This window comes from Chlorocebus sabaeus, chromosome 15 (genome assembly GCF_047675955.1).
Source record: "Chlorocebus sabaeus isolate Y175 chromosome 15, mChlSab1.0.hap1, whole genome shotgun sequence".
Classification (NCBI taxonomy): domain Eukaryota; kingdom Metazoa; phylum Chordata; class Mammalia; order Primates; family Cercopithecidae; genus Chlorocebus; species Chlorocebus sabaeus.
Window position 1 is genome coordinate 48,908,639 of NC_132918.1, and position 23,215 is coordinate 48,931,853.

Here is a 23,215-nt window from a genome sequence, read left to right on the forward strand (position 1 = left end):
CTGGGTGACAGCGAGACCCCGTCTCGAAAACAAACATAAAATCTGGTTGGAGTAAAATGAGAAAGATCTAATCGTTTTAACGCGCTGCTTGCACAGGGTTTTTCACATCGGCACGAATGAATGAACAATCTTTTCATATGGAACCAAGTGTACGGGCATTTGGGATGTGTGCAGTTTCCGCGGGACATGATGACCTGTCCTGGTTTGGATATTAACTTGCCTGGATACTGAAGAACCTCCACATTCCCAGTGGTCTGTAACCCATTGTCTGAATAATTTCAAGGTGTCCCACAGTTGGCTCCATGCATAGCCTCACTCACGATCACTCGCCCCTCTGTCCCTTATTGATGCTTCCCCAGGGCGACCCGGCAAAGGCCTGGGGACCGAGATGGAACTGCCCAGTCCCCCTCTTTCCAAGAGAGCTGGGGTTTTCCGGCTACGGGGTCAGTTGGAAAAGAGATTCCCACCCAAGTCGCAGGGTGGGAGTAGGGGGGATGAGACAGAAGGGATGAAGGAAGTGTGCCTAAAATTCTAGGCCTCAGGCCCGCAGCTGTCCCTGGAGGCGGCGGGGAAGCGGGGTGGTCGGGTCCTGCGGGAGGGCTCCCAGGGAGGCCACAGGGGGAACCAAGGGGCGGTGGCTGAGTGCACGAGGCCCGCCCCTCCATCTGGTGGCCCCCTACTCTCCAAGGGAAGCCTGGGGGCGGGGTTTGTTTACTCCTTGCACGCACTGCCGGCCCGGCCAATCCGTGGGGAGCGGCGCCTGGCGTCGCACATCCCGAGGGCCAATCGGCGCGCACCGTGCTGCTCCGCCGCCAAAGCTCGCGCGGGGGAAGAGGGGCTGTAGCTGGGCAGGGAGAGGGCGGACGAAATCGGCAGCGATCTCGGCTGCGGCGCTACTGCCACTGCACGGCTCGCGGGGCGCGCCCTGACCCTTCCTCTTTGGGCAGGCTCTAGGGCGCGCGCACGGTCGGCGTTCCGGGGCCTCAAACTCCTGGGCCTTGACCGGGCAGGCCGCGTCTCCCCGGGTGTGAGTCCACCGGGACCCGGCCGCCGCCAAGCGCGGGCGCCACAGAAGCGGCGGCGCCCGAAGACGCGCTCCCTGCTCGGCCCGACACCCTCGCTTGACCGCCAGTTCTTCTGCAGCCGAAGGCGGTAAGGTCTGGGGAGAGGGCGCGGGCCCGCGCGCCGAGGGCCTTTGGACCCGACCGAGCGCGTTCCTGGGCAGGTTTCCCTCCCTGCGCCCAGGGGCCGCCTTGTCCCCCACACGAGTCCCATCTGTTTAGACCCGGGTTCTCCAGGCCTGGCCGGGTAACCCGTGAGTGTCTGGGCCGGAGTCGAAAGCCAGAGAGGGTCACCCTCTTAGTGCATAGAGCAAATCGGGGGAGGTAACGTCCCTGAGTCACGGCTCGTAGAAGAGGGGAAGGGCTGCTTTCTACTTTCTCCTTCTCTTCAAAGAAGGATGGCTTCTAAATCTGGTTTTCCGATTTTTCCCTCCTCCTTTCATGACTCACACGCCTCTGTCTCCACCAGGTGTTTGTTTGTTTTTAAAAAGAGTTTCTAAGCTTTGTGTGCTTGAAGAACCTCATATGCCCCATAAAGGAACTTTTCTCTGAAGTAGAGGATCGCTTTTTGGGCCCAGACTCCTTTGAGAAAATCTGGAAACCAAGGTCTCTCTTCACAAAGAAGTGTAAGGGTTTTCCCAGGATCTCGCTGAGAGACAGTACAACGAAGTGGATGAGCGCCCCAGTCTCTCTTACCAGCCTGTGCTATATTCTATTGTGTGATCTCGGTTTCTCCATCTGTAAATTAGATGCATCCACCTATTCGGTGTGTTTCAGGGAGTGAATGAACTAATGTATGGAATGCAATCTTAAGAAAATTCTCCACGTATTAAATGTCTTGTATTAGTTAGGCACTTGCCATGGATGCTGGTTTAGAAAAAGACCCTATATTATTTCCCTTTTAGTGTTGAGACAGTGAACAGGTTCATTCCTTTTCCATATTCACTGCTGAAGCTACCTTTGAGCCCATGAATACTTTTATCTTTTCCTCATTCCATCTCAGAGGGCATAGACTCACTGTCTCACTTATTTGCTGTGTTTCAGTAAGGCTCTCTTTTAACAGCCTTCTCCTTCCCCTCTCTCCCCGAGATCTGAGTTTTGTATCTTTTCATTTGACTTTCACAACCTATTTTTTTTTTTTTTCTGGGCCATGTGTTTTCTCTTAATGGCTTGAATTTATCTTCACCTAATAAATAAAGTTATTTACCTGGTTTTTTTTCTTTCCAGCTCGTGAGTATATATTCACCTATTTTCTATATGGCATAATCATGACCCTGTCTCTCCTTAAAAGTAAATATAAAAATAGTTTAATTGATCCATATTGCAGCTTCCTTTTCTATTTCATTGGTTAGCCTGTTATTTAGCTAAACCTTTATCACTATCAGATTACTATAATTAATCTTTAATGGCAGTGTCCATTCTCAGCACCAGGAGAAAAATCAAATGCCTAGACCCCAGATTCTGTCACACTTATGTACTGGCTCTGGATGTGTTTGCTGTTTATTAGAACATCTTGTGCCTGTAACTAGTCTAGTCTAAGAGTAGACATGGTGTCTGTAGCGTTGTTCTGACTGTGCAGTTGCAGTTTCAGCACTGTGGCACTTACATTTGTTAATAAAGGTCCAAGATTTACTGAACTCTTACTTTTCAGTTCTCTTCATTTCTAGGTGTTTAAAAAAGAAAGCTGAATTTTTCTAGTGTGTAATACTTCATTTTCTCATTTTGTGATCATGTAATTCCTCCCACCCCGACTTTTGTGAATATGTAGTCCAAGTGGCACATGGAAGTTTTTCTCTTGCAGTCAAAATTCTTGACTGTCTGAGCTGTGTGCCCTCAATATAACTGATGAACTGGGATGTACTTCCTTGTCATCATCTTTTAAACTCTTATTGCAATATGTGTTATAATGGATCTCAGAAGAAACTAGAAAGCATAGATTGAGCGTTCTTTTAGATCATAGAATTTTAAATTGTAGTGGATTTTAAAGAGAATCAAATACACTCACCTCTTCATACATAAATCCTTTCCATTTTAATCTGGGATACATTACTAGGTGTGCGGCATGAATAGATATGAAAGTAGGCTTGTGAACTCTTGGAAATATTATGCAAAATTATACACATTTGTATATTTTTTGGAGAGACTGTAGTGTCATAGTTTCTGAGATAAAGATATTTGGTCAATTCTATTTATTTATTTATTTATTTATTTATTTTTGAGACAGGATTTCTCTATGTTGCTCAAGCTTGTCTGGAACTCCTGGGCTCAAGTGATCCTCCCACCTCACCCTCCCAAGTAGCTGGGGTTGTAGGCACATACCTCGCCATGTTTGGACAACTCTAATTTTTATAAAATTATTTCTTTCACTGAACTAGAAATTGTGTCCTCACTGTCTCTTCTGTATTGTGGGTTTTCAACTATTTGAAGATACTTACATTCCACTGAGTGTTTTCTTCTCTAGAAAATATTATCAGTCTTTAACCTCTGTAAGTGACTTTTGTGTCATTGTTTTCGTTTGCATCTCCTCACAGAACTCATAGCCCACTTGTGAATTTGTTTAGTTCATCCACATTCTTCCGACAAGAATGGTACCCCAAATTAGGTATTCACTAGTATAGAAGACTGTAAGTTACCTCTCTGATTTTTAAAGCATGTACTTTAAGAATAGACTTGCTTCTTTGGCAACCATATTACACTGTTAATTTATAATAATTTACTAGTTAAGAAGATTAACTTTGGGGCTAGCCTTCCTATGTTTAGATCCTAACTCTGCAGTTTATCAGCTGGGTAACCTTGAGTAAATTATGTAAACACTCTGGGCCTAAGTCTCCTCATCTCTAATATGGGGTTAATAATAGTGACTATCTTATACAATTCTGAAGATAATTAAGTTAATGTATATATGTAAGTCACTTAGAATGGGTTGAGGCATCCAAGTACTATGTATATATGATACCTGTTTTACTACTGGTTTCCTTGTCAACTAAAATTGTTGAATTGTTTTGTTCATGCTGTCTCCATTCTTAAAGTCATACTCTCTAAATTCTTATAATAGAGTATTTTTTGGTAGGACTTTACATGTGTCTGTATTAAGTTTTATTTTGTAAGATTGCTTCTAGTCTGTTGACATTGAAAAATCCTGATTTGGTCATCCAATAAATATCAAATCTATGCATTTGATAAACATACAAGTTTGATAATTTTGGCATTGCCTTCATGCAAATTTTTCACTAAAATGCTGTCTAGGCAGGGCTAAGGGCAGAGTTCTTTACCTGCTAAAGACCTCTCTTAAAGGTGATAAAAAATTTTATTATTAATTCTTTGGTTCAGGTTGGTCAGCCAATTAGAAATTCAGCTAATTTATCATCATCTACCTCATATGTTTCCAAGTTCTCACAAGGAATATGTGAGGAACTTTGACAATTGCCTTACTAAAACCCAGATTTTATATGTCTCCTTTTTTTTACCCTATCATTACTTGTCCTTAGTGAAACTATACTATATTCCAGTAGCATATGTTGATTACTACTTTTTTGTCTTTTTTTTTTTTTTCAGAAAAGGATATTTATTTATTTATTTATTTATTTATTTATTTAGAGACAGAGTCTCTGTCACCCAGGCTGGAGTGCAGTGGCCTCTTGGATTTAAGCACTTCTCCGGCCTCCCGAGTTGCTGGGTCTGCAGGAGCTTGCCACCACACTCAGCTGATTTTTGTATCAGAAAAGGATTTTTAATTCAAGTAAAAATGTGAAATGCTTTATGAATTTTTGTGTCATCGTTGTACAGGGGCCATGCTAATCTCTGATTTGTTCCCGTTTAGTATATGTGCTGCTAAAGGAGCACTGATTACTACTTTTTCTAAGTGTTCACAAACTTCTCTTAGTAATGATTCTAGAATCATGTCTAAAATTACGTTTAACTTCAATGATCAAGAGTTGACAGGATCCCATTTCTCTTTTTTTGAACACAAGTACTACATTTTTATGTCTTTAGTCTTCTGGTAACCTCTCCTGCTCACCATAGTTCCTAAATGATTGCCAACAGCTTTGTGGAATTTTATTTGGAACAATATACCTTGTTGAAGGTTTACTTAGAGCAGTTAGGAACCGTCTTTTATCTTCATGTTCATATTGAGCTTTCATTTCCGCCAATTCATTGATAAATTTATTAAATGCCCATTTTGCACAAGATATCAATGCTTGTTTTACCTGATCTATCCAAAGATAATTTTTCTTAATAAAAATGCCTGAAGCAAAAAGGTAATGTACATCTATTTCTCTCCATTCCTACTATTATTAATATTACCGTAATCTGGGCCACCATTCCTTCTTTAGTGGACTGCAGTAATAGCTTCCTGTTAACCTTCCTTCTTCCAGTCCGTTTCTGTCTCTGGTCCAGTATGGCAGCCAAAGTTATCTTTGTTTTAAAAATGCTTGTATGTTTTAAAAGTCGTTTCTGGGAGGTGCAGTGACTCATGCCTGTAATCCCAGTGCTTTGGGAGGCCGAGGTGGGCGGATTGCTGAGCCCAGGAGCTCGAGACCAGCCTGGGCAACATGGCGAAACCTGTCTCTACTAAAAATGCAAAAAGTAGCCAGGCTTGGTGGCATGTGCCTGTAGTCCCAGGTACTCAGGAGGTTGAGGTGGGAGGATCTCTTGAGCCCAGGAAGTCAAGGCTGCAGTGAGCTGTGATCGTGCCACTGCACTCCAGTCTGGGCAACAGAGTGAGGCCCTATCTCAAAATAAATAAATACGTAAGAATAAATAAATAAATAAATAAGTCTTTTCTTTCCTAGTGGCATAAGCTGTAATCTAATTAGAATTTTATTTCTAAGCATAGTACTTTCCAACTCCCTTTTTCTGTTTTCTCTTTACTGTCCTTTTAAATTCAAGCCCCCCTACCCCCGCTGCCCCACTTTTTTTGGGGGACAGAGTCCTGCTCTATTGCCCAGGCTGGCAGTGGTGCAATCTCGGCTCAGTGCAACCTCTGCCTCCTGGGTTCAAGTGATTCTTGTGCCTCAGCCTTCCAAGTAGCTGGGATTATAGGCATGTGCCACCACACCTGGCTAATTTTTGTACTTTTAGTAGAAACAGGGTTTTGCCATGTTGGCCAGGCTGGTCTTGAATTCCTAAACTCAAGCAATGCACCTCCCTTGGCCTCCCTAAGTGATGGGATTACAGATGTGAGCCACTGCACCCAACTTCAAACCCTTTTTTACCTTTGGTTTTCTTGGGGATGATATGAACCAGCAGCCAGATAGTAGGCATAGAGAGATGGTGACTCCCCACCAGTTGGTCTTTGTGTGTATTACTCAAAAGACACATATGAAGTGCTTATTATGTTACAGGCACTGTGTGAGGCACTAAGTTGACAAAGGGACATAACGTAATCTCATCCCTCAAAGAATCCTAAGCGCAAGAAAAGATGAAATAGGGGAAAATAGCTTGGAGAACCCAAAAATATATCTCCTTTTTGGTTGGGTCTTTTCCAGCGTAGCTTTTTTTTTTTTTTTTCCCCCCTAAAGTGTTGAGAATTCATTCAAATATAAGTGAGTGGTTTGAAAATTAGCCATTGTTGATTAATCATTCTTTCACTAGTGCCACTGTTTACTATAATTGAAAAAATAGGCTGGGCGAGGTAGCTCACGCCTATAATAATCCTAGCACTTTGGGAGGCTGAGGTGGGGGGATCACTTGAGGTCAGGAGTTCAAGACCAGCGTGGCCAACATGATGAAACTCCATCTCTTCTAAAAATACAAAAATTAGCTGGGTGTGGTTGCATTCGCCTGTGATCCTACCTACTTGGGAGGCTGAGGCAGGGGAATCGCTTGAACCTGGGAGGCAGAGGTTGCAGTGAGCTGAGATCTTGCCACTGCACTCCATCCTGGGCGACAGAGTGAGACTCTGTTTCAAAATAAATAAATAAACAAACAGGCTGGGCATGGTGCCTCATGCTGTAATCCCAGCTCTTTGGGAAGAATTACTTTGAGGCCAAAAGTTTAAGACCATCCTGGGCAACTCTGCAAGGCCCCATCTCTACAAATGAAAAAAAATTAGCCAGGTGTGGTGGCACATACCCATTATCCCAGCTACTAAGGAGGCTGAGGTGGGAAGATTGCTTGAGCTCAAGAGTTTGAGGCTACACTGAACTATGATCACGCCACTGTACTCCAGTTTGGGCGACAGAGCGAGACTGTTTCAAAAAAAAAAATTAATTTTTTAAAAATAAGAATATATATATAAAAGACCATTTCTGTGTAATCTTAAGATACGTGTTATCTTAAGTTTGGTTGTATTTCAGCTAATTGATTAAATCATGATTATGAGCTTTATTACTCTATTTTACTGACTGGTATACTGTGAACAGAAGAAAGTACATACTTAGATAAGATGTATAATACTAAACTCAATCATCTGAACTTTTAATTTTTTTAGTTTTAATTTTTGTGGGTACATAGTAGGTGTATATATTTATGGGGTACATGAGATGTTTTGATATCGGCATGTAATGTGAAATAAGTACAGTATGGAGAATGGGGTATTCATCCCCTCAAGCATTTATCGTTTAAGTGACAAACAATCCAAATACACTCTTTAAGTTATTTTAAAATACAAAATTAAGTTATTAATGACTATAGTCACCCTTTTGTGCTACCAAATAGTAGGTCTTATTTATTCTTTGTATTTTTTTGTACCCATTAACCATCCGCCACATGCCCATACTACACTTCGCAGCTTCCAGTAACCATCCTTCTACTCTCTCTGTTCGTGAGTTCAGTTATTTTGATTTTTAGATCCCACAATTAAGTGAGAGCATGTAATGTTTGTCTTTTTGTGCCTGGCTTATTTCACTTAACATAATGATCTCCAGTTCCATCCATGTTGTTGCAAATGACTGGATCTTATTCTTTTTTTTTTCAAAGACGGAGTCCTGCTCTGTTGCCCAGGCTGGAGTGCAGTGACAATCTCAGCTTACTGCAACCTCCGCCTCCCAGATTTAAGCGATTCTCCTGCCTGAGCTTCCAGAGTAACTGGGATTACAGGCGTGCACCACCACACCCAGCTGATTTTTGTATTTTTAGTAGTGATGGGGTTTCACCATATTGGCCAGGCTGGTCTCAAACTCTTAGCCTCAAGTGATCTGCCTGCCTCAGCCTCCCAAAGTGCTGGGATTACAGACATGAGCCGTTGTGCCCAGCCATGGATCTCATTCTTTTTTATGGCCAAATAGTACTTCATTGTATATATGTACCACATTTTCTTTATTCATTCATCTGTCAATGAACACTTAGATTGCTTCCAAATCTTAGCTATTGTAAACAGTGCTGCAACAAACAGGAATGCAGATACCTCTTCAATATACTGATTTCCTTTCTTTTGGCAGTGGGATTGCTGAATCATATGGTAGCTCAATTTTTAGTATTTTGAGGAACGTCCAAGTTGTTCTCTATAGTGGTTGTACTAATTTACATTCCCATCAACAGTTTAGGAAGGTTCCCTTCTCTGCACATCCCCACCAGTATTTGTTACTGCCTGTCTTTTGGATATAAGCCATTTTAACTGGGGTGAAATGATAGCTCATTGTGGTTTTGATTTGCATTTGTTCGATGATCAGCAATGTTGAGCACCTTTTCGAATGCCTATTTGCCATTCGTATGTCTTTTGAGAAATGTCTATTCAGATCTTTTGCCCATTTTTTAATGGGATTATTATTATTATTATTGTTTTTTCCCTAGAATTGCTTGAGCTCCTTATATATTCTGGTTATAAATCTCTTGTCGGATAGGTAGTTTGCAAATGTTTTCTCCCATTCTGTGGGTTGTCTCTTCACTTTGTTGATTGTATCCTTTGCTATGCAGAAACTTTTTGCTTGATGTGATCCCATTTGTTTATTTTTGCTTTGGTTGCCTGTGCTTGTGGGGTACTGCTCAAGAAATTCTTGCCCAGACCAATGTCCTGGAGATTTTCCCCAATATTTTCTTCTAGTAGTTTCACATTTTGAGGTCTTAGATTTAAGTCTTTAATCCGTTTTGATTTGATTTTTTTTTTAAGACAGGGTCTTGCTTGGTTGCCCAGGCTGGAGTGCAGTGGCTTGATAACAGCTCACTGCAACCTCCGCCTCCCAGGTTCAAGCAGTTCTTGTGCCTCAGCCACCCAAGTAGCTAGGACTACAGGTATGTGCCACCATGCCCAGCTAATTTTTGTATTTTTAGTAGAGATGGGGTTTCACCGTGTTGGCCAGACTGGTCTTGAACTCCTGACCTCAAGTGATCTGCTTCCTTGGCCTCCCAAAGTGTTGGGATTACAGGCATGAGCCACTGCTCCCAGCCTTATTTGATTTTTGTATATGGCCAGTGATATGGGTGTAGTTTTTTTCTTCTGCATATGCATATCCAGTTTTCCCAGCACCATTTATTGAAGAGACTGTCCTTTCCCCAGTGTATGTTCTTGGCACCTTTGTGGAAAATGAGTTAACTGTAGGTGTGTGGATTTGTTTCTGGATTCTCTGTTCTATCCCATTGGTCTGTGTGTCTGTTTTTATTCCAGTCCCATGCTGTTTTGGTTACTATAGCTCTGTAGTGTAGTTGAAGTCAGGTACTGTGAGTCCTCCAGTTTTGTTCGTTTTACTCAAGATAACTTTGACTATTCTGGGTCTTTTGTGGTTTCATATAAATCTTAGGATTGTTTTTTCTATTTCTGTGAAGCATGTCATTGTCATTTTGATAGGGATTGCCTTGAATTTGTAGATTGCTTTGATAGTAGTATTGACATTTTAACAATATTGATTCTTTCAATCCATGAACATGGAATATTTTTCCATTTTTTTGGTGTCCTCTTCAATTTCTTTCGTCAGTGTTTTATAGTTTTCATTACAGAGATATTTCACTTCTTTGGTTAATACCTAGTTATTCAGTTTTATATGTGCCTGTTATAAATGGAGTTACTTTTAAAATTTCTTTTTCTCATTGTTCACTGTTGGCATATGGAAATGCTACTAATTTTTGTATGTTGATTTTGTATCATGTAACTTTATTGAATTTGTTTATCACTTCTATTAATAATACTTTTTTTATGGAGTCTTTAGGTTTGTCCAAATACAAAATTGCATCATCTGCAAACAGGGATAATTTGACTTCTTCCTTTCCAATTTGGATGCCCTTTATAGCTTTCTATTGTCTGATTGCTCTAGCTGGGACTTCCAGTATTTTGTTGAATAACAATAGTGACAGTGGGCATTCTTGTCATGTTTCAGATCTTTGAGGAAAGGCTTTCTAGTTTTTCCCCATTCAGTATGATACTAGCTGTGGGTCTGTCATATATGGCTTTTATTATGTTGGGGTGTGTTCCTTCTATCCCCAGTTTTTTGAGTATCTTAACTTCTTTGTAACATAAATATTTTATTTAAGATCTATATGTCCTTTTGCAACATATTTCATGCTCTTTTGACTTTTTTTTTTTTTTTTCTTGAGACAGAGTCTTGCTCTGTCACTCAGGCTGGAGTGCAGTGGCATGATATCAACTCACTGCAACCTCCAACTCCCGGGTTCAAGTGATTCTTGTGCCTCAGCCTCCCAAGTAGCTGGAATAACAGGTATGTACCACCACGCCTGACTAATAGCTGTATTTTTAATAGAGACAGGGTTTTACCATGTTGGCCAGGCTAGTCTTGAACTCTTGGCCCTCAGTGATCTGTTGCCTCAGCCTCTGAAAGTTCTGGATTACAAACTTAAGCCACCATACCTGGCCTATGTTCTTTTGACTTTAAAATAAATTAAACAGATCTTTGTTCAAGATGGCCGAATAGGAACAGCTCTGGTCTGCAGCTTCCAGTATGATTGATGCAGAAGATGGGTGATTTCTGCATTTCCAACTGAAGTACCTGGTTCATCTCATTGGTACTGGTTGGACAGTGAGTACAGCCCACAGAGGGCTAGCCGAAGCAGGGCAGGGCGTCGCCTCACCCAGGAAGCAGAAGGGATTGGAGGATTTCCCTTTCCTAGCCAAGGGAAGCTGTGACAGACTGTAGCTGGAAAAATGGGACACTCTTGCCCAAATACTGCACTTTCCCCATGGTCTTAGCAACTGGCAGAACAGGAGATTCTCTCCTGTGCCTGGTTTGGCGGGTCCCACACCCACGGAGCCTTGCTCACTGCTAGCACAGCTGTCTGAGATGGACTTGCGAGGCTGCAGCTGGGTAGGGGGAGGGTTGTCCGCCATTGCTGAGGGTTGAGTAGGTAAACAAAGCGGCCAGGAAGCTCAGACTGGGCGGAGCCCACCTCAGCTCAGCAAGGCCTACTGCCTCTATAGACTCCACCTCTACGGGCAGGGCATAGTGGAACAAAAGGCAGCAGAAACTTCTGCAAACTTAAACGTTTCTGTCTGACAGCAGTGGTTTTCCCAGCACAGCATTTGAACTCTGAGAACGGACAGTCTGCCTCCTCAAGTGGGTCCCTGACCCCCATGTAGCCTAACTGGGAGACACTTCCCAGTAGGGAGCAACAGACACCTCATACAGGTGGGTGCTCCTCTCGGACGAAGCTTCCAGAGGAAGGATCAGGCAGCAATATTTGCTGTTCTGCAATATCTGCTATTCTGCAGCCTCCACTGATGATACCCAGGCAAACAGGGTCTGGAGTGGACCTCCAGCAAACTCCAATAGACCTGCAACTGAGGGACCTGACTGTTAGAAGGAAGACTAACAAACAGAAAGGAATAGCATCAGCATCAACAAAAAGGACATCCACACCAAAACCCCATCTGTAGGTCACCAACATCAAAGACCAAAGGTAGATAAAACCACAAAGATGGGGAGAAACCAGAGCAGAAAAGCTGAAAATTCTAAAAACCAGAGCACCTCTTCTCCTCCAAAGGATCGCAGCTCCTTGTCAGCAACAGAACAAAGCTGGACAGAGAATGACTTTGATGAGTTGACAGAAGTAGTCTTCAGAAGGTAGGTAATAACAATCTTCTCTGAGCTAAAGAAGCATGTTCTAACCCATTGCAAGGCAGCTAAAAACCTTGAAAAAAGGTTATGGCTAACTAGAATAAACAGTGTAGAGAAGACCTTAAGTGACCTGATGGAGCTGAAAACCGTGGCATGAGAACTTGGTGATGCATGCACAAGCTTCAATAGCCGAATCAATCAAGTGGAAGAAAGGATATCAGTGATTAAAGATCAAATTAATGAAATAAAGCGAGAAGACAAGTTTAGCAAAAAAAGAGTAAAAATAAACGAATAAAGCCTCCAGGAAATATGGGACTATGTGAAAAGACCAAATCTATGTTTGATTGGTGTACCTGAAAGTGACGGGGAGAATGGAACCAAGTTGGAAAACACTTTTCAGGATATTATCCAGGAGAACTTCCCCAACTAGCAAGGCAGGCCAACATTCAAATTCAGGAAATACAGAGAACACCATAAAGATACTCCTCGAGAAGAGCAACCCTAAGACACATAATTGTCAGATTCACCAAGGTTGAAATGGAGGAAAAAGTGTTAAGGGCAGCCAGAGAGAAACGTCGGGTTACGCACAAAGGGAAGCCCATCAGACTAACAGTGGATCTCTCAACAGAAACTCTACAAGCCAGAAGAGAGTGGGGGCCAATATTCAACATCCTTAAAGAAAAGAATTTTCAACCCAGAATCTCATATCCAGCCAAACTAAGCTTTATAAGTGAAGGAGAAATAAAATCCTTTACAGACAAGCAAATGTTGAGAGATTTTGTCACCACCAGTCCTGCCTTACCAGAGCTCCTGAAGGAAGCACTAAACGTGGAAAGGAACAACTGGTACCAGCCACTGCAAAAACATGCCAAATTTTAAAGACCATGGATGCTGTTAAGAAACTGCATTAATTAACAGGCAAAATAACCAGCTAACATCATAATGACAGGATCAGATCCACACATGACAATATTAACCTTAAATGTAAATGGGCTAAATGCCCCCAATTAAAAGACATAGACTGGAAAATTGGATAAAGAGTCAAGACCCATCAGTGTGCTGTATTCAGGAGACCCATCTCACATGCAGAGACACACATAAGCTCAAAATAAAGGGATGGAGGAAGATCTACCAAGCAGATGGAAAGCCAAAAAAAGCAGGGGTTGCAGTCCTAGTTTCTGATAAAACAGACTTTAAACCAACAAAGATTAGAAGAGATAAAGAAGGCCATTACACAATGGCAAAGGGATCAGTTCAACAAGAAGAGCTAACTATCCTAAATATATATACACTGAATATAGGAGCATCCAGATTCATAAAGCAATTCCTTAGAGACCTACAAAGAGACTTAGACTCCCTCACAATAATAATGAGAGACTTTAACACCCCACCGTCAATATTAGATCAACGAGACAGAAGGTTAACAAAGATATCCAGGACTTGAACTCAGTTCTGCACCTAGCGGAGCTAATAGACATCTACAGAACTCTCCACCCCAAATCAACAGAATATACATTCTTCCAGCACCACATTGCACTGATTCCGAAATTGATCACGTAGTTGGAAGTAAAGCACTCCTCAGCAAATGTAAAACTACAGAAATCACAACAAACTGTCTCTCAGACCACAGTGCAATCAAATTAGAACTCAGGATTAAGAAACTCACTCAAAACCGCTCAACTACATGGAAACTGAACAACTTGCTCCTGAATGACTACTGGGTACATAATGAAATGAAGGCAGAAATAAAGATGTTCTTTGAAACCAATGAGAACAAAGACACAATGTACCAGAATCTCTGGGACATATTTAAAGCAGTGTGTAGAGGGAAATTTATAGCACTAAATGCCCACAAGAGAAAGCAGGAAAGATCTAAAATTGACACCCTAACATCACAATTAAAAGAACTAGAGAAGCAAGAGCAAACACATTCAAAAGCTAGCAGAAGGCAAGACATAACTAAAATCAGAGCAGAAGTGAAGGAGATAAGAGACACAAAAAACCCTTCAAAAAATCAATCTAGGAGCTGGTTTTTTGAAAAGATCAACAAAATTGATAGACCGCTAGCAAGACTAATAAGAAAAGAGAGAAGAATTAAATAGACGCAATAAAAAATGATAATGGGGATATCACTACCGATCCCACAGAAATACAAGCTACCATCCGAGAATACTATAAACACCTCTACACAAATAAACTAGAAAGTCTAGAAGAAATGGATAAATTCCTGGTCACATACACCCTCCCAAGACTAAACCAGGATGAAGTTGAATCTCTGAATAGACCAATAACAAGCTCTGAAATTGAGGCAATAATTAATAGCCTACTAACCAAAAAAATTCCAGGACCAGACAGATTCACAGCCATATTCTACCAGAGGTACAGAGGGGAGCTGGTACCATTTCCTTCTGAAACTATTCCAATCAATAGAAAAAGAGGGAATCCTCCCTAACTCATTTTATGAGGCCAGCATCATCCTGATAACAAAGCCTGGCAGAGACAAAACAAAAAAAAGAGAATTTTAGACCAATATCCCTGAGGAACATTGATGCAAAAATCCTCAATAAAATACTGGCAAACTGAATCCAGCAGCACATCAAAAAGCTTATCCACCACGATCAAGTTGGCTTCATCCCTAGGATGCAAGGCTGGTTCAACCTATGCAAATCAATAAACGTAATCCATCACATAAACAGACCCAACAACAAAAACCACCTAATTATCTCAATAGATGCAGAAAAGGCCTCGACAAAATTCAGCAGCCCTTCCTGCTACAAACTCTCAGTAAACTAGGTATTGATGGAACATATCTCAAAATAATAAGAGCTGTTTATGACAAACCCACAGCCAATGTCATACTGAATGGGCTGAAACTGGAAGCATTCCCTTTGAAAACCAGCACAAGACAAGGATGCCCTCTCTTACCTCTTCTATTCTACATAGTTTTGGAAGTTCTGACCAGGGCATTCAGGCAAGAGAAAGAAATAAAGGATATTCAGTTAGGAAAAGAGGAAGTCAAATTGTCCCTGTTTGCAGATGACTTGATTGTATATTTAGAAAACTCCATCGTCTCAGCCCAAAACCTCCTTAAGCTGATAAGCAACTTCAGCAGAGTCTCAGGATACAAAATCAATGTGCAAAAATCACAAGCATTCTTATACACCAATAACAGACAAACAGCCAAATCACGAGTGAACTCCTAATCACAATTGGTTCAAAGAGATACCTAGGAATCTACCTTATAAGGGATGTGAAGGACCTCTTCAAGGAGGGCTACACACCACTGCTCAAGGAAATGAAAGAGGAAACAAACAAATGGAAGAACATTCTATGCTCATGGATAGGAAGAATCAATATTGTGAAAATGGTCATACTGCCCAAGGTAATTAATCTACAGATTCAATGCCATCCCCATCAAGCTACCGATGACTTTCTTCACAGAATTGGAAAAAACTACTTTAAAGTTTATATGGAACCACAAAAGAGCCCACATTGCCAAGACAATCCTAAGCCAAAAGAACAAAGCTGGAGGCATCACACTACCTGACTTCAAACTATACAACAAGGCTACAGTAACCACAACAGTTTTGGTACTGGTACCAAAACAGAGATATAGACCAATGGAACAGAACATCTACAACCATCTGATCTTTGACAAACCTCACAAAAACAAGAAATGGGGAAAGGATTCCCTATTTAATAAATAGTGCTGGGAAAACTGGCTAGCCATATGTAGAAAGCTGAAACTGGATCCCTTCCTTACACCTTATACAAAAATTAATTCAAGATAGAGTAAAGACTTAAACGTTAGACCTAAAAACCATAAAAATCCTAGAAGAAAACCTAGGCAATACCATTCAGGACATGGGCATGGGCAAAGAGTGTGTGACTAAAACACCAAAAGCAATGGCAACAAAAGCCAAAATAGACAAATGGGATCTAATTCAACTAAAGAGCTTCTGCTCAGCAAAAGTAACTGCTGTCAGAGTGAACAGGCAATCTACATAATGGGAGAAAATTTTTGCAATGTACCCATCTGACAAAGGGCTAATATCCAGAATCTACAGGAACTTAAACAAGTTTACAAGAAAAAAACAACACCATCAAAAAGTGGGCAAAGAATATGAACAGACACTTCTCAAAAGAAGACATTTATGCAGCCAGCAGACACATAAAAAAATGCTCATCATCACTGGTCATCAGAGAAATGCAAATCAAAACCACAGTGAGATACCATCTCATGCCAGTTAGAATGGCGATCATTAAAAAGTTAGGAAACAACAGATGCTGGAGAGGATGTGGAGAAATAGAAAGCTATTACACTGTTGGTAGGAATGTAAACTAGTTCAACCATTGTGGAAGACAGTGTGGCAATTCCTCAAGGATCTAGAACTAGAAATACCATTTGACCTAGCAATCCCATTACTGGTTATATACCAAAAGGAGTATAAACCATGCTACTATAAAGACACATACACACGTATGTTTATTGCAGCACTATTCACAATAGCAAAGACTTGGAACCAACCCAAATGTCCATCAATGATAGACTGCATTAAGAAATTTTGGCACATATACACCATGGAATACTATGCAGCCATAAAAAAGGATGAGTTCTTGTCCTTTGCAGGGACATGGATGAAGTTGGAAACCATCATTCTGAGCAAACTGTCACAAGGACAGAAAACCACCAAATGTTCTCACTCATAGGTGGGAACTGAACAATGAGAACTCTTGGATACAGGGTGGGAAGCATCACACACTGGGGCCTGTCGTGGGGTGGAGGACTGGGGGAGGGATAGCATTAGGAGAAATACCTAATGTAAATGACGAGTTGATGGGTGCAGCAAACCAACATGGCACATGTATGCCTGTGTAACAAACCTGCATGTTGTGCACGTGTACCCTTGAACTTAAAGTATATTAATAATAGAAACAAAAAGAAATTAAACATGTAGGCTAAAAGGAAATATGGATGTCAAGAAATGACATACAATTTTAACGTTTCGATGACAGAAGAGAAAAAAGCTAAAAGTGTTCCCAAAGGCAGGAAAAATAAAAAACCTAACAGTCTGGGCACAATGGCACAGCCTATAGTCCCAGCTACTTGTGAGGCTGAAGTGGGAGGATTGCTTGAGCTCAGGAATTCAAGGCTGTAGTATGCAATGATCCTGCCTGTGAATAGCTACTGCTTTCTAGACTGGGCAATGTAGTAAGACCCCATATCTTCAAAACAAAACAAAAACTATAATAGCAATAATAGTGACAATGTTCTGTTGTTAGTCACAGAGCAGAAGTACTATGTCTGGAAAAACGATTATATTTCATGGAGATGCTGTGGCTAATGATGCTGCTATGAACAGGGATGTTGGTATGTCTGGTAAATTGAATATGGAGCCAGAAAAGTTACTGTGTTTGAGAATAAAAGTGATAGTACATGTCTCTGTTATTAAACTAGGAAATGTAGCACAGATTTTTTTTTCTTTTTGCTTAACTGTAGGTATATAATAAAGCATTCTGACCAACTGTTAAATAGAGCCTTGATAGACCATATATCTAGGTTCGTCTGTTGTCTGTCTTTCTATCTACCTATCTATGTGTTAATATTAGGAGCTTTTGACTTATTTAATACTTCTTCCTGTTTGTAAAAATTAACTGCAGTAATTGACTTAGATTGGCTGTGAGCAAAAACAGAACTATTAATTTGACTTACTAATTTATGTAAAACATTTTCTGACTTTTAAAAATCATCTTAAGTAACGCAAGGGTAGAGTAATTATCAGCCCACCAACTGTTTATTTATTAGGATTCCTATTGCCGTAGGCAGAATAAAGCAATTTTTCATGTTGTGACTAATGGCAATTTTGGCTAATTTTGCACAGTTAGTTTAAATCTATCTTAAGTAACCAGTCTGCTTTTGGTAAAATTTTCCTGTCTGAAATAGGAAACTCTCAGTTTATATTTTCTTTGTTCTATTTTTTTTTTTTTTTTTTTTTTGAGATGGAGTCTTCCTTTGTTGCCCAGGCTGGAATGCAGTGGCACGATCTCGGCTCACTGCAAACTCTGCCTCTCGGGTTCAAGCGATTCCTGTCTTAGCCTCCTGAATAGCTGGGACTATAGGCCTGTGCCACCACGCCTAGATAATTTTTGTATTTTTAGTAGAGACAGGGTTTCACCATGTTAGCCAGGATGGTCTCAATCTCCTGACCTCATGATCTGTGCACCTCAGCCTCCCAAAGTGCTGGGATTATAGGCGTGAGCCACTGCGTCCAGCCAAGATCAGTTTATATTTTCTAGTTCTCATTGTGTATGAATTTTATTGTGTCATATAGCTCTCCATGAAAGCACTCCTGATTGTATCTACCCTTATTCTTAGCTCTTGGTTTTCTTGCACAGATTCCAGTATTTCCTCAAGAAGATAGGAAATCAGGTGCTAAGAATGAGGAAAGTAGGCCATTTGTGCTTCCTAGACTATTCTGGGCCTAGAATCTCAGGTTTGCCTTTCTGACTTGTTATTATTAACATTTGGATGCTTTCAATTTTACAGTATTCTTCTTCTTTTTTTTTTTTAAGACAGAGTCTCGTTCTGTCAGCTAGGCTGAAGTGCAGTGGCACGTTCTCGGCTCACTGCAACCTCCATTTCCCAGGCTCAAGCAATTTTCCTGCCTCAGGCTCCTGAGTAGCTGGGATTACAGGCATGTGCCACCATGCCTGGCTAATTTTGCCCACCTCAGCCTTCAGTGTAGCTGGGACTATGCGGAACTCTTTCTTCTATATTTTTTTCAGCCCTACTTTCAGTTTGTTTCCACTGTACTTGGAGTTGCTGTTGCCTTCAGTAATGCTTCCTCCTTTTCTTTACTTTTCTTCTTTTTTTTTCTTTTCTGGAGGAGTCTTGTTCTGTCATCCAGGTTGGAGTGCAGTGGTGCGATCTCGGTGCCACCTCCACCTCCAGGGTTCTTCTGCCTTACAGGTGTGAGCCACTGTTCCCTACCCTCAATTTTAAAATATTCTTAAAAAGAAAAGTCTTCCTCCTGTTTTTAGTCCCACTAACCAGAGGTAAAACCATGGCTTACAAAACAAAACAAAACCAGAACACTTTTGAGGCTGGGCGTGGTGACTCACACCTGTAATCCCAGCACTTTGAGAGGCTGAGATGGGCAGATCACTTGAGGTTAGGAGTTCAAGACTAGCCTGGCCAACATAGCAACGACCGTCTCTACTGAAAATACAAGCAAATTAGTCAGGTGCGATGGCAGGTGCCTGTAGTCCAGATACTCGGGAGGCTGAGGCACAAGAATCACTTGAACCTGGGAGGCGGAGGCTGCAGTGAGCCGAGATTAAGCCACTGTACTCCCGGGCAACAAAAAACCAAACAAACCACTTTTGGGCCTGGTGCAGTGGCTTACACCTATAATCCAGCACTTTGCAGGGCTGAGGCGGGCAGGAGGTTTGCGCCCAGGAGTATGAGACTGGTGAAACCCCATCTCTACTAAAAATACAAAAAATATTAGTGGGGGGTGATGGCACACACCTGTAGTCCCAGCTACCTGGGAGGCTGAGGCAGGAGGATTGCTTGATGCTAGGAAATTAAGTCTGCAGTGAGCTGTGATTGTGCCACTGGACTCCAGCCTGGGCAGCAGACTGCGTAAGACTCTTTGTCTCCAAAAAATCCTCAAAAAATACTTTTATTTGAAATCTGATAGATTCAAAAAGTTATACATATAGTATTTTAATTACACAGCTTGATGAATTTGTCTATTCATGCACCTGTGCCGCAGTGTTTTGGTTATAGAAGCTTTATAGTATATTTTAATGTCTGGTAAGTCTAGTCTTGTTTTGTAGTTTTTTTGTTTTAGTACTTTCCTGTTATTCTTACATGTTTGTTTTTTCATATGAATTTTAATAACTTATTCAGCTCCATAAAATGGTTTGTTAGTATTTTTATTATCATTGTATTGAATTTATAAATTAACTTGGGAGAATTTATATCTTTATAATGTTGACTTGTCTTATCCAAGAATATCATATATCTTTCTAGTGTTCATCTTCTTTTAGTTTCTTTTGGGAGTATTTTAACATTTTCCTCATATAGGTTTTTTTTTTTTTTTAAAAAAAGCTTTATTGAGATACAATTCACATGTCATAATATCCTTTTTTTTTTTTGAGATAGAGTCTCAATCTGTCCCCAGGCTGAAGTGTAGTGGTGCGATCTTGGCTCACTGCAACCTCCGCCTCCTGAGTTCAAGCGATTCTCCTGCCTCAGCCTCCCGAGTAGCTGGGACTACAGATGCTTACCACCATGCCCAGCTAATTTTTTGTAGAGACAGGATTTCACCGTGTTAGCCAGATGGTCTTGATCACAGATCTGCCCGCCTTGGCCTCCCAAAGTGCTGGATTACAGGTGTAAGCCACCGCACCTAGCCCTATAACATCGTTTTTTTAAAGATGTATAAAGATGTGGTTTTTAGTATATTTACAAATATGTGCAGCCATCATCACTACCTAGTTCCAGAACATTTTAATCACTCTTTAAAAAACCCCATACTCATTAGCAGTTACTTCCCATCCCCTTCTCTTCCCAGCCTTGGAAACTACTAATCTATGTTGTGAGTCTATGGATTTGCCTATTCTGAATATTTCATATAAGTGGAATCATATAGTATGTGGCTTGGCATAACATTTTCAAGGTTTATGCATGCTGCAGATTATGTCAATAATCAACCCTTTATATTGCAAAATAATCTTTCATCATATATGCCATATTTCCTTATCAGTTGGTGGACATTTGCATTATTTATACTTTTTTACTATTTCAATAATATTACTGTGAACATTTTTATACAAAGTTTTGTTTAGACTTTTTTTTTTTTTCTTTTGAGATGGAGTCTTGCTCCATTGCCCAGGCTGGAGTGCAATGGTGCGACCTTGGCTCACTGCAACCTCCACCTCCCAGGTTCAAGTGGTTCTCCTGCCTCAACCTCCCAAGTAGCTGGGATTACAGGCATGTGCCACCATGTCCAGCTAATTTTTGTATTTTTAGTAGAGATGGGGTTTCACCATGTTGGCCAGGCTGGTCTAGAACTCCTGACCTCAGGTGATCCGCCCGCCTCAGCCTCTCAGAGTGCTGGGATTACAGGCGTGAGCCACTGTGCCCGGCCAGACATGTGTTTTTAATTCTTTCTGATAGGTGTTATGCATTTCTTACTACATTTCTTACTAAGTATTTATTCTTTGTTGGCATTGGGTTTTCTTTACCATTATGTACTCCAAGTGTTTATTAATTTTTGTATTGATCTGTATTAATTTTGTTGCTAATCATAAATTTACTTATAGTTTAACATATGGGTCCTTGTTGACATTGTTTGGGAGATAATTCTTTGGTAAACAAGGTGCACGCTTGCATTTTGGGAGCAGATATCTGCCTACATCTCTTAGATCAAACTTACAGAGTTACTCACATTTTATGTGCCCTTACTGATTTCAGTTTTTGTCTCTTTATTACTGAGAGGTGTGTATTAAAATTGTCTTGTATGGTTGTGAATTTCTTAGTTTCTCCTTGCAAAATAGTCAGTTTTTGCTTTATATGTTTGATAAATTTGTAAATTATGTTATGAAATGTATTAATTTGGATTATCTTTGTCTATTTGTGTCTTCCTTCTAAATACCACCTTTAATCACTGTCTTCTTTACCCTCAATAATATTCTTACTCTAAAGACTATTTGTCTATGTTTATAGAGACACATCATCTTTTTTCATTTTGTTACTTTGTATGGGTATACTTTAAGCATGTTTCTTGTAAATAGCAGTTGTATTTTGTTTTCTTTTTTTTTTTTTTTTTTTTTTTTGAGATGGAGTTTTGCTCTTGTTGCCCAGGCTGGAGTGCGATGGCGTGATCTCAGCTCTCTGAAACCTCCGCCTCCTGGGTTCAAGCAATTCTCCTGCCTCAGCCTCCTGAGTAGCTGAGATTACAGGCACCCACCACCACATTTGGCTGATTTTTTGTAGTTTTAGTAGAGATGGGGTTTCACCATGTTGGCCAGGCTGGTCTTGAACTTCTGACCTCAGATGAGCCACCCACTTCAGCCTCCCAAAGTGCTGGGATTACAGGTGTGAGCCACCGCGCCCGGCCCATCTTAACCATTTTTAAGTACACAGTTCAGTGTTAGGAAGTACATTCATATTGTTGTATAACCATCACCACCATCTATCTCCAGAACTTGCATCTTGCCAAACTGAAACACTGTATGAATTAAACAGTAATTCCCCATTCCTCCTTCCTCCCAGCCCCTGATAACCACTATTCTACTTTCTGTCTCTGTGAATTAGATTACTCTGGGTTCCTCATATGTGGGGAGTCATACAATATTTGTCTTTTGTGACTGGCCTGTTTCACTTTGTGTCGTGTTCTCACAGTTCATCAGTGTAGCATATGTCAGAATATCATGCCTTATTAAGGCTGAATAATACTCTATGTGTTTGTTACATTTTGATGATCCATTTGTCTGTCAGTGGACACTTGTGTTGCTTCTACATTTTAACCATTGTGAATAATGCTGCTGGAATATGGTTATACAAAAAGCTCTTTGAGACCTTGCTTTCAATTTTTTTGGAGTATATACCCAAAAGTATATGGGTATATGCTGCATCATAAGATAATTTTATTTTTACGTTTTTGAGAAACTGCCATATTATTTTCCACAGTGACTGTACCATTTTACATTCCTACCAGCAGGGCACAAGTATTCTAATTTCACTACACCCTTGCTAACACTTGTTATTTTCTGTTTGTTTGATAGTAGCCATCCTAATTGGTGTGAGGTGGTATCTCATTGTGGTTTTGATTTGTATTTCCCAAATCATTAGGGATGTTGAGCATCTTTTCACATGCTTCTTGGCCACTTGTATATCTTCTTTGGAGAAATATAAATTTCAATCCTTTGCCTAGTTTTAGTTTCATTTTTTTGTAAAAGATGGGATCTTGCTATGTTGTCCAGGCTGGTCTTGAACTCCTGGGCTCAAGTTTTTCTCCTGCTTTGGCCTGCTGAGTAGCTGGGACCACAGGCACAAGCCACCATGTCCTGTAGTCCCAACTACTCAGGAGGCTGAGGCAGGAGGATCACTTGAGCCTAGTTTTTAATCTGGTTCTTTGGGTTCTTTTTTTTAAAATTGTTACATTATAGGAGTTCTTTATATATTCTAGATATTAACTC

At 40.7% G+C, this 23,215-nt stretch overlaps 1 protein-coding gene and 1 non-coding gene across 8 annotated transcripts in view; one reads left to right on the plus strand and one right to left on the minus strand.

Moving 5' to 3' along the window:
* The first annotated feature begins 816 nt into the window (after positions 1 to 816).
* TFDP2 (transcription factor Dp-2) overlaps positions 817 to 23,215 on the plus strand; it is a 191,378-nt gene continuing 168,979 nt past the window's right edge. For 2 of the 7 annotated variants that reach the window (XM_073023534.1, XM_073023537.1), the window contains exons 1-2: positions 820 to 1,152; positions 10,534 to 10,651. The gene's annotated coding sequence lies outside the window, so the exon portion shown is untranslated. Of the gene's footprint in view, positions 1,153 to 10,533; positions 10,652 to 23,215 lie in introns of all 7 variants that reach the window. The other 5 variants (XM_073023539.1, XM_073023540.1, XM_073023536.1 and 2 more) reach the window with 5 other exon arrangements.
* Positions 4,803 to 4,904, minus strand: LOC119625993 (U6 spliceosomal RNA). Its single transcript, XR_005242206.1, has one exon. It is a non-coding gene; the product is annotated as a U6 spliceosomal RNA (small nuclear RNA).